The sequence below is a fragment of the Pinus tabuliformis genome, chromosome Q (genome assembly GCF_031772625.1).
Source record: "Pinus tabuliformis cultivar Carrire ecotype Pingquan chromosome Q, CPIR1, whole genome shotgun sequence".
Classification (NCBI taxonomy): Eukaryota; Viridiplantae; Streptophyta; class Pinopsida; order Pinales; family Pinaceae; genus Pinus; species Pinus tabuliformis.
Window position 1 is genome coordinate 601,314,109 of NC_142296.1, and position 12,817 is coordinate 601,326,925.

Below are 12,817 nucleotides of genomic sequence, written 5' to 3' on the forward strand. Positions count from 1 at the left end.
ACATGACAGGTGATAAAGAGAAACTGCATCCATATAATGCTTTAGAAAAGGAAAGGAATGTCTCATTTGGAAATGACACTCTAGCTGTCATTAAAGGTAAAGGTTTAGTCTTCTTGAAAGAAAATATTAAAGCTAGAAATGTCATGTATGGAGATGGCTTAAAGCATAACCTGTTGAGTGTCAGTCAAATGTGTGATCAAGGAAATGAAGTTGTGTTTCGATCAAACCGATGTGTGGTTCGTGAGCTTGATACAGGAAAGACCGTGATCAAAGGAACAAGAACTCAAAACAACTTATACATACTCAAAGGAGGACAATGACAATGCTATCTAAACAAAACCAGTGAAAAACTGGCTATTGCATAGAAGATTGGGAGATCTAAGCTTTTCTCAAATAAGAAAAGCATGCAGGCTCAAGGAAGTTCGTGATCTTCTAGATATCAACATCCCAGAAAATACCATATGCAAACCATGTCAAGTCGGTAAGCAAACCAGAGCTCACTTCAATGAAAAAGAAGGATCCGCAAGTAACCCTCTTGAACTCGTCCATAGTGATTTATGTGGACCAACAAGGAAAAAGTCACCACGTGGAGAAGAATACTTTATTTTATTTATTGATGATTTTTTCAGGATGTGTTGGATAGGTATACTAAAGCATAAATATGAAGCATTTGAAAAGTTTAAAGCCTTCAAAGCTTTAGTTGAAAATGATTCAGATCGAAAAATAAAATGTCTCAGATCTGATCGAGGGGGAGAATTCATATCAGACGAATTCTTTGACTTTTGTGAACAACATGGAATAAAGAGGCAATTCTATATTGCAAGAAATCCTCAGGAAAATGGCGTGGTGGAAAGAATGAACATAACGTTTCAACAAATGGCTTGACCAATGCTTGATGAATTTGGAACTCCTACAACATTCTGGGGTGAAGCTACATTTTTTACTGCGATTATTCTAAACAAAGAAAATGTTCAGATAAACAGAAATAAAAATCCATATGAACTTTGGTATGGTAAGCCTCCTACTATAAAAAACTTTAGAGTGTTTGGAAGAAAATGTTTCATCAAAAGGATTGATGAAAAACTTGGTAATTTCAAACCTAGAGCAGACGAAGAAATTCTTCTTGGTTATTCATCTAGAAGTAAAGGATACAAATTTTATAACAAAGTATTGTTGGGAATAATACTAAGAGGGGGGGGGGGTTGAATCAATATTAGCAAGTCGATAACTTTTCATTTCCACAATCATATTTATATACACTACTTTAGTTAAGGGAAATCGCCCATACATGCAACTATTTTGAAGGGAACTAGCGTATATCCAACAAACTTATGATTCAATTAAATCATCATATGTTGATATTTAATCAATGCATCAGAACTTCATTAATCATATAAATAGTAACCAGGTGCAGTAAAAATAGAACAGACCATCACACATAAGAAATACACATGAACACCAAGATTTAAGGTGGAAACCCAATGCGGGACAAAAACCACCTACTGATGTCTTCTTTTAATATAAGAAAAAATTGCTTACAATTTTGCACTGGTGTAGACTCATACCAGCATGCAGGCACCCACTTGCAGAAGGCTACAACCTTCTATTTTTCTCTAGCTTCTACTAGAAGGGAGCTACAACCCCCTAGCTCTTGTACTAGCCGATATATTTACTAGTATGTAGGCACCGACCCATAGAAGGCTACAACCCTCTCTCATTTTCCAGCTGCTACTGGAAGGGATCTCCAACCCCCTCGCTCTTGTATTGGCTGATATGTTTACCGGTACATAGGTGCCAGCCTACAAAAGGCTATAACCTTCTCTCTTCCTCTAGGGACCACACTTCATAAATTTTCAAACTGGATACTCCTGGAACACAACACCACAATATGAAGGCCACGTTTCATCCAATTTTCATACTAGACCCATCAACAACATTTAAGCGCAAAATCAATCACCACTGCAATACAACCTGAATCACCCAACAACTGAATCACTGAAGCCTGTCATCAAAACACAATCACCAGAACACAGAGCAGAACCCAAAACTCTGCAACAACCACTAGAACCAACTGCAAATTCAGATATCATATTTCATAATGTATACGCTACTCTGATGAGTTGAACCGACATGTATATGTGCTTTTACCAAAGCGAACTCGTGTACGGATTTTCAAATACTAACTTAACAACTTCACAACTATTTCAAAATTTAGTCATACCTAAATCATAACATTTGTAGAATAAAACATACGTCAGTATTTAGATCTATATTATCCATGATCAAACCACATAATGATAATACATTCCAAGCCTTAAGATCTCGATCCATCATCCATCATCCTCCACATAGGTGCATCCTTAGTTCATATCAAGTAAAGCATCACAAACCCATAACCTGCATACTAGATCTCACACTTCATCAGATATTCAATACTTGCATGCTTGGCCTAATGATCTTCTCCTCCTTTTATAGTTTTAGGCCTTTCTCAATACCATGGACCAAAACCACTTAGGACCAATACCTTGGACCAAATACCTAGGGTCAATACCTCGGACCAGATACCTTGGACCAATACCATGGATCAAAATACCATGGACCAAATACCTTGGACCAAAACTTAGTTTTCCAAGATATACACGCTTTTCCTTCTATGAAAGTTCGTGTGTACATTATATGCTCCTTTTGGTCTGTTAACCCGTGTGTATACGCTTCTTTGTCAAGGTGAACTTGCATATACCTCTCTTTATTCATTCTTTGTAGTCTGATCATTAATTCTTTGCTATTGACTTGCTGCACTATGATATATCATCTGAGTGAGTTTCCATCAAGGACAACACCTATATCATAATGCCAACAAAGACTTTGGAAAATTATTGAAAGCATTGATGTTGTAATTGATGAAGCATGCTGAAATCTGGAAAAAATGAAATCAACAGAGGAATATGATAGTGAGGAAGTTGGGGAATGCTTTCCCGCATCAAATCAAAATGATATAGAAGAAGAAACCAATGAAGCACCATAAGAAGATACAACAAACAGGGAAAATACTCCATCCAGTTATGTTCAGAAGAATCATCCAGAATCTCAAATTCTAGGAGAAAATGGGGTTGGTGTACATAAGAGCATAACACATAAAACACATATACACAGAGATTTTCTCTTGGATCCCAAAACTGGGAATACCAGCTTGATTTTTCATTATGTTCCTTTTAATGTTACAATACATATTTATACATGTCGAAGCATCCAATACCATGGACCGAAAACCATCGCGTCCAAAACCATGTGCAAAAATCATGCACAAAACCATAGGTAGGTCCGCCCAACCTAATATAGGGTCCAAAATTTTCCTGGGTGCTACCCCAGACTCCATATATTGGGGTTACCTACACCCCTCAAACCCATTGTGAATCCCCCAGCTACGCAATCGGCACAATGAAGGGGGGGTTCCGCCCCCCTTGTAACCCCTCGGTTAACTATGTGGGCTTGTTGTGGAAAGAATATAACACAAACCAACATATAGCATAACTATCCTCCACCGAACCTCAGAATGTAAATGAAGCCCACAAAGATGAATGTTGGATCAAGGCTTTTGATGAAGAAATTGACCAAATTGAAAAGAATGATACTTGGGAGTTAGTTCCTAGACCTCATGACAAAAATGTTATAGGAAAATAATGGATATTTAAGAACAAGCTGAATGAAAATGGAGAAGTTATTAGAGATAAGGCCAGACTTGTTTGTAAAGAATATGCTCAACAAGAAGGTATAGATTTTGAAGAAACTTTTGCACCTGTTGCTAGACTTGAAGCCATAAGGATGTTTCTTGCTCTTTCAAGTTTTTGAAAATTCAAAGTATATCAAATGGATGTAAAATCAGCCTTCCTTAATGGAGATTTAGAAGAAGAAGTTTATATTGAACAACCAAAAGGATTCATTCTTGGAAATCATGAAAAACATGTATTCATGCTTAAAAAGGCTCTCTATGGTCTGAAATAGTTTCCAAGGGCTTGGTATTACCACCTTGACAAATATATACAACAAGGTTTCACAAAAGGTTTTGTAGATAGCATTTTATACACAAAGGTTGAAAATGATAAACTGCTAATTACTGTTGTTTATGTTGATGATATCATCTTTGGTAGCAATTAAGAATACATGAGTCCAAATTTTTCTTCAATAATACAACAAGAATTCGAAATTTCCTTACTTGTTTAACTTACTTATTTTCTCGGTCTACAAGTACAACGAACAAAGGAAGGTATCTTTCTTTCCCAAACGAAATATCTCAAGTAGATCTTGAAGAAGTACGAAATGGAAGATTCTAAACCAATATGTACTCCAATGGTAACAAGATGCAATCTCAGTTCTAACGATGAATCACCAACAGTAAACCAACCAACTTACAAATCTATGGTTGAAATTCTGCTTTATCTAACAGGTACCGAACCTGATATCATGCATGCAGTAGGAATTGTTGGAAGGTTCCAAGAAAATCCAAAGGAATCACATCTCCATGCAGTCAAAATAATTTTCAAATATCTTCAAGGAACTCAGGACTTTGGACTATGGTATCCTAAAGACACAGACCTTACTCTTCATGCATATATAGATGTAGATTGGGTAGTAAATGTTGATGATCGAAAGAGCACTAGTGGAGGTGCATTTTATATGGGTTCTCGGTTAGTCTCATGGTTCAGCAACAAACGAAGTTCTATAGCCTTATATACAACTAAAGCAGAATATGTGGCTATTGCATCTTGCTGCACATAATTGCTTTGGATGATGAAAACATTGCAACACATTTAGATCACATGTACTCCACCCATCTCCATTCTATGTGATAATACAAGTGCCATTAGTATTTCGAAAAATCTTGTCATGCACTCCAAGACCAAGCACATACCCATTAAGTACCATCTTCTATGAGAACAAGTGCTTGAACAAAAGGTTAAATTGGAATATGTTCCCTCCAAAGAATATGTTGCTGATATATCCACTAAACCACTTCCCAGAGAAACATTTGAATATCTTAGACAAAAGATGGGAGTAGTTGATACATCATCCTGCTGTTAAATATAGTTTTCAAAGGAAGGTTATTATATGTGGGTTTCATGACATATAGTCGCGTATACATGTAGGTTTCTATGGCTGAAGGACCGTATATGTTTTTCTAACAGAAAAATAGTGGGTCAAACTCTGATATGGGTTCTCTATCTGATATTGATGATTACAGTCTGACGATATGCTTTGTTCATTGATTTTTATCTGACTGACAAAGATGACTTCATGAATGACTTGTTGACAATGCACAGGTAGCACAGGTTTAGGGGGAGCATTAGCCTTCACACACATTCAACATTGTTGACATAATGGTTGCTGAGTTCAACTATGGCTTTAGATACTTATATCATTTGTTGCATAAGTCATGTAAAGATCTAGGGTGTGATATGACTTCCTTTTTCATGGTCTATATTTCAATGAGTCCTATTGGACATATAATGTAATTTGTATCCCCACTTTTCATGGGATGGATGATGTAATAATTGCTATATTTCTGTCATGTATAAACAATTGGTATCATGGGTGGATGAGTAAAATTTGGTGTATCCCCACTTGGTTGGGTGATTGATGTATGTATGAGTCATTTTTCATAGGGAGGTTAAACTCACTTAGTTGAGTTATAGAGTCATGCTATTCTTTTGAATCATATCTCTGTAGACTCAGCATGTACTCAGGAGGAGCATGGATATCATAATGTATAAAAGGGGGAGAATAACCTGGTTCGCCCTTTGCCCCTGATGTCAAAGGGGGAGAGTATTTTGGTGTTGCTTGTTATCTCTAACGGTTTCTACAACTTGCAGTAATCAACATCAGCATGGTTGCCATCAAGTCCAATGGGGGAGATTGTTGGCATTATGATACAAGTGTTGTCCTTGACGACAACTCACTCACACGTCAGTTTAGTTTTGATGAAAGGAAACCCACATTGTAACAGATCCATTCAGATGTAACAAGGCATTGGTACAGAAGAACAAGAACATGGAACTAAAGTCTACTAATTAGAATGAAGAAGTTGAAGGTAAAGGATGGTGAAAATAAGTTTAAGATGTATAAGTAGGCCCACTTAGTCAAAATAACATATACACGCAGGTCCATAGAAAAAAAAGCACGTATACATATACATGCACTCCTGCAAGAGGAAAAGTGCGTGTAGGTTAGAAAATCAAGTAATTTCAGGAGTAGAGAGTACCAGGGGTCAATACCATGGTATTAGCCCACAATATTGAGCGGAGTAATGACTATTTGATTCGACCTAAGAATACCATGGGTCCTAAGTGGTTTTGGTCTGAGGTATTGAGAAAGGCCTAAAACTATATAAGGAGGAGAAGATCATAAGGCCAAGATGTGCAAGTGAAAATGCTTTCTAAGGAATACTTTTATATGAAGTATATTTTATGTTGTAGGGGCTATGTTGGTGATATGATCTGAAATATTTTGTGCACCTTGAATTCAATGTTGGATCAGGATCATGAGACCTAAAATGACTTATCGTTGAATGATCTGATATTGGTTGGGCCAGATCTAATTGTGTACACCTGTTTTATTCTTTGAATGTCATGACCTGAGCTTGTTTGAAGTCTAGAATAGCAGTGAAGTTATGAGTTAATATTTTCATATCTGTACGCTGGTCTGATTTGGTGAAGTTGCATATACATGCCGGTTTTTCTCTTCCAAGTAGCGTATGCAAAAGAAAAGTATGTTGTTCAGAGATGACTGAGATATTTGATTAGTACTGTTGTTTTACTGTTGTCTATTAATGAATTCTTCTTAGATTTGAATATAAAACTGAATGCATAAGGAGTTTGATATCTGATTGACTGATTGTATAAGTGAGAAGGGTTATCTCTGCTACTGCCTTTGTAAGGTTCTGTAAATTGATAGTAGATGTTCAGTATATTGCTCGTTGGTACAGACTTGATTCAGAAGTTTTATGTTTCAGTGGTTTTGAAGGTATATGCAAGTTTGATTAAGGGAAGTAGTGTATACACACAGGTTGGGTTTAGTAAAGTAGCATATACATTCTTATGCATGATTTTTGAGGTTGCATCTGTTTTTGAATGATGATGCAGGTTTTTGGGTTCAGCGCAGTGTTCTAGTGATAGTGATCTGATTGTTCAGATTAACTGATTGTTGGTTGATGCAGTTTGAGTTTCAAAGTTTCTGATGGGTCCAGTATGAAAATTCAATGAAATGAGGCCTTCATGTGTATTGTTGTGTACCAGGAGCATCTAGTTTGAAAATTTATGAAATGTTGTCCCTGGAGGAAGAGAGAAGGTCATAGCCTTCTGTAGGTCAGCGCTTAGGTACTAGTAAACACATTTCCTAGTACAAGAGCCAGGGGGTTATAGCTCCCTTCCAGTAGATGCTGGAAAAGGAGAAAAGGTTGTATCCTTCTGCAGGTGGGTGCCTGTGTACTAGTATGAGTCTTCACCCATACAATATTGTAAACACATTTTATTATTATTAAAAGAAGACAGAGATGACAACAACAGTTGGTTTTCACCCACATTGGGTTTCCACCTTAAATCTTGGTGTTCATGTGTGTTTCTTATGTTTGATGGTTATTCAATTTTTATTGCATTGTTTAATAAATTACTGATGCACTAGTTATAGATCAACACAAGATGAATTAACTAAATCACAAGTCCTATGGGTATACACTGGTTTCACTAACCACAATAGCATGTACACACTATTTCACTTCACAGAAGTAGCATATATAAATATGTTTGGGAAATGAAAAATTATTGATCTGATAATACTGATTCACCCCCCATCAGTATTATTTCCAACAAATACCTCTTAATCACCATTACATTATTTATCATCTAATTCTTAACAGCAAAATATTTATTAATTCAACTTTTATTTATAATTACCAATGAAAAGAAAAGTTAAAACTCTTCCATTATCCATGAGCAAAAAAATTAAAACCTCCCATGCATCCATGTAAGCCCATGTGTTTCTCTTATGGTCCATAAAAAGATGTAATCAACATTTTATACATGCATAAGAGCTCCTTTTAGCATACTTAATGTTGCGAGAACTGGAATTCAAATATAGTAAACATGACTTTACCTCTAATGTCAAGAATTTAATCATACATATTAATACACTAATTTTTCATTGTTAAAGCCCTCATCGATTTACCACTACATGATTTATATTGATTTTCAAATAAGCCTAAAGATAGAACATGTGAATTGTTTTCTATCACTTTGTGAGTTATTTAATTAGATTGATACTCACAATGTCATTTGAGAAAGGAGATAATATGAGGATATTTAGATTGATATCTTAATAAAATGTAGTTATAAATTGATAACTTATGCTTAGAATTACAATATTATGATCCATCTTGATCATTATCCAAATCCTATAGAAGAAGTCTACTATAATTTGATTTAAACGCATTATATATATATATATATATATATATATATATATATATATATATATATATATATATATATATATATATATATATTAAAATTTTAATTTTTAAATTATAAATTATACAGTTAGAAATACGTATTTGTAGGTGTAAAAATGTTTCCACTACAAAAAAACACATGTAAAAATGCTTGTGAATCTTACAAATTACATAAAATATCAATAAGATGAATAAAAAACAACATGATTAGTGAGATAAATAAAATAAAAACATACACCAATAGTATAAATGATGAAATAAAAAAACTATATATCACTCTCTATTGTCATCACCATGATTATCTTCTTCACTTGGCATGATAATAATATTATTCTCAAAAATATGTTTTTATCTAGGGTCGTGTCTTAATAGGAAAAATATGTTTCGATCTAGGGTCATGTCTTAATACGAACTACCAATCCCTATCCAACACTTTTGGGAATAAAACACCTGGTTGCAGTTTTTCAGGAAAACATAAGGCTCCCTAGCTTTGCGCCAGATCTTTCTATAGTTGATAGATATCAACCCACTATCGTGATCTTCCTTTACATTATTCCGATCAAAGGTGTCCCACCAATTGCACCTAAAAATAACACATTGGAACAAATATAAGTCCACTTGAATGATCTCTTGTATCTTTTCGACATAACCTAATGTCCCCTATATTAGGTTTTGATCATGGTGGCTAGCACAACTAGATTGGTCGAGATCGATTTCCACTCCACTGTCTTGTATCATGCATCCATCATCGACATCCTTAATGCAAAAATGATGTGCATATGCCCACACAAATGGGAACAAATGCACCTATAAAAAAGTGAAAAAAGAACAATGTCATTGTCTAATAACCAGAACATAATTAAAAATATGAAAAATATATGTTATAATTCAAAGGTGAATTATGAAGTTAAAAATGTACAAAAAGATATTACTACCAAGTTGTTGCACCCAATCCCTATGTTTAGCACATCCTCTTTAGTTTGCGGGTAACGATCAGATGCACTTCATTTCTCTCTGACTTGATTAGAAACCCAACTGTTAGGGCGTGTCACTAGCATATTTTCTTTTAAATGATCTAGATAGAGCACGCTTCTACCATTCAACAATTTGAATTTTTTCCTACCACTATCCCATTTCCTCTTCTTTTGGTCATATGATGTGATCCACAGTTGTGTCACTTTGATATTGTAAAGAATGAATTTGTTGATGAAATAAAACCAACATATATAGTACGTATGAGATTAAATTATGCATTAATATGAAGTTCAATGTGAATAGTTACTGTGTATAAATTTGAAAAATGATAAGTCACTTACTCTTTATCATGCATCTATTTCCATTTTTTTTTAGAAGCTCCCCTCTTTTTTTTCATCCCTTTCGTCATCCCAAATCGTTGTACCTAGTGTGTCAGTGATTTACTTGATGTACTCAATGGAATAATAGAAAGACTCCTATGATATATACCCCTCTGCCATAGACCCCTCGGGTTTTTCTCTTTATTGAACAAAACCTTTCAATTTATTCATGTACCTCTCTAAGAAGGACATCCAATGACAAGAAACCACCCCAACTAATTCATCGTTATCTACTAGGTGAATTAGAAGATGAACATGTAAGTCTATGAAACTCGTCAACAATTCCTTCTCAAACATATTGACAATCTCAACTATCTCGTAATGCCATCATGGAATACTAGCCATATTAATATCCTTTGATGTGATCCAATGTACAAATGCAAATAACTTAGATATAGAATGTCGTAGGTATTGGGGAAGTCATGGTTCACACACCCATGCACGAGAAGAGGATAATGAAATTGCAAAGTAAATAGTACATTATACAAAAATTAATTATAAAATATCCCATTGCATAAAAATAAAAATAAAATAATAAAATCATGTTTTTGACATATGTACTCTTAGAAATTTCAAACAATCATGAAATTTCAACCCCAACAGATTGTCTTCCATAGTGAAGCAGCATCGTAGTGAAAACTAAGGCACCCTCACACTCATTATAACTTTCGTTTCCAAAGAACAATAATCTTTCTTTGAAATGCATGGGACATCACCTTCTTTGAAATACCAAGAGGTACCAACCTCTCCTCTAGTTTCTTATCTTTGCCAATGTTTCTTTATATTTTTTGAAGAAATAAGATCTCTCCTAACAACCAATGCGTCATTTTTGTTTGATGATATGTGCCTCCATAAATAAGATGAAACATTTCTAAATTTATGCATCGGGTCTAGTAAGTGGGCAATATTAATATGCAGACAATATTGGAGCTCATAAAAGACATATTTCCTTTTCATCCCAATGGGAAATTTCTCAAGATAGTTGTCGAAGAATTCTGGATCATCGAACAGGGTTCCCATTTGAATCAAACATTTCTAAAACTCCTTCTCTTTCTCTCTCTCATATTCTCTAAGACATTCAAATAGTGTCCTTACTGCAAGACTTTGGGTTATCTATGGATTACCATTGAAAGAGGATGTTGCTCTTCTATAAGGGTGTTCTTCTTGGAGAAATAACCTGGAGCAGTTATAAAATGGATTTCATAATTGGTCGGACCACCTAGCCTTCAGAGAAGGTCCACAACATTTACATCCATGATACCCTTTTGTTACAAGACCTACGAAATTATTGTATACAAGTCGACATGTTAGTGACCATGAAGATTAGAAAAGTTGCAGTGAATTAAATTAATATATGAAACAATATTGTTACGTATATAAACAATTAATTAAAAATGTAATTTAGCAGAGAAAATCCTAAGTGTGGATAATCATGTATGGTGTAAGAACATATGGCATATAGTGTAAAACTCCTCTCTATTGTGATGGGTCTTGATACATCGCACACATGTATCCCTTCCCATAATTCCTTTCATTCATCTATCAATGGTTGTAAGTAGACATCCATATACTTCACTTGTCTTCTACCAGGGACTATGAGAGACAACACAAGATGTTTTTTCTTCATAGAGAACCATGGGGGGATATTGTTATTGATCACTACTATAGGACATGAGATAGAATAGTTGGTGTTTTGGAGGGAATATGGGTTGCACCATCCATGGCTATGATGAGTCGTAGACTTCATACTTCATCCTTGAATTTTTCAGGCCATGTATCCTCTATATACTTCATGGATATTGAATCTATTGGGATTCACATAACTCCCGGCTCACTTCTATGTGAGGCATGCCATCCGTGCCACATAGTAAATTATTTGAAATGAAAGAGCCTTTGAATCCTTGGTATTACAGGCATGTGCCTCAATATCTTACGAGGAGGACCATGTGATTTACATTTTTTTTTTATTTATAGTACTTGTCATCCCCATAGTTTAGAAATATCTCTTTCTCTGCATATTCTCCTCTATGTTGGCATTATGATGCAAGTGTTGTCCTTGACATAAACTCACTTATAACATAATTCACATGTCAGTTCATAGGTGACATAATGAATACAAGAGAATACCAGAATGAATACATATGTGACATAATGCATGACAATTTAGAGGAATCAATTCAGAGGAATGATAAAGTTGGAAGTTCAAGAACTATATGCGGGTTCTGTTAAGCCAATTCATGTATGCATGTGAGTTAAATGAAGAAAAGTAGCGTATGGTTTTTGTACCATGGTATTCTAAATACCAGGGGTCCTTACCATGGTATTTTCCCATAGTAATGAGTGTGGCAATGAATATTGATCCTGTCAAAGATTACCACTGGCACTAATGTTGTTTTGACCTGCGGTATTGGATGAGGGCTAAACTATATAAATAAGTGAATATCAAAGGGCTAAGCATGCAAGTGAAATCTTTTTTGATGAAAACTTCAATCTAAAGTATATTTTCATTGTAAGGGCCATAATTGTCACATTGATTTGAAATAATTTTGCACCGATGAATACAATGATGGATTAGGATCATAAGACCTCAAATGAATATTCATTGTATGATCTATTCAAGGATTAACTGGATCTAAGTAACGACTCATGTTTTTATCTTTGATTATTATGATCTGGGTCTTTTTGAAGTTCTAAAGAGCTTCACAATTTTAGGTCAAAATTTGTAGATTTATACACCGGTTCATTTCAGGAAAAGCATATATACACACGGGTTCACTTCTGCAAATTCATGTATATAAAATGAGACGTTTATGTTCATAAATGACTCATCAACTTGATCAATGTTTTTTTTGCCTTTGTTGTTGTTCAATGATGTCCTCATGTTGATCTGGGTTGAGTGATAATGTCTAAAGTAGATCTGATTGAATGATGAAGTTGAATTTGGGTATTAATTGATTGATGA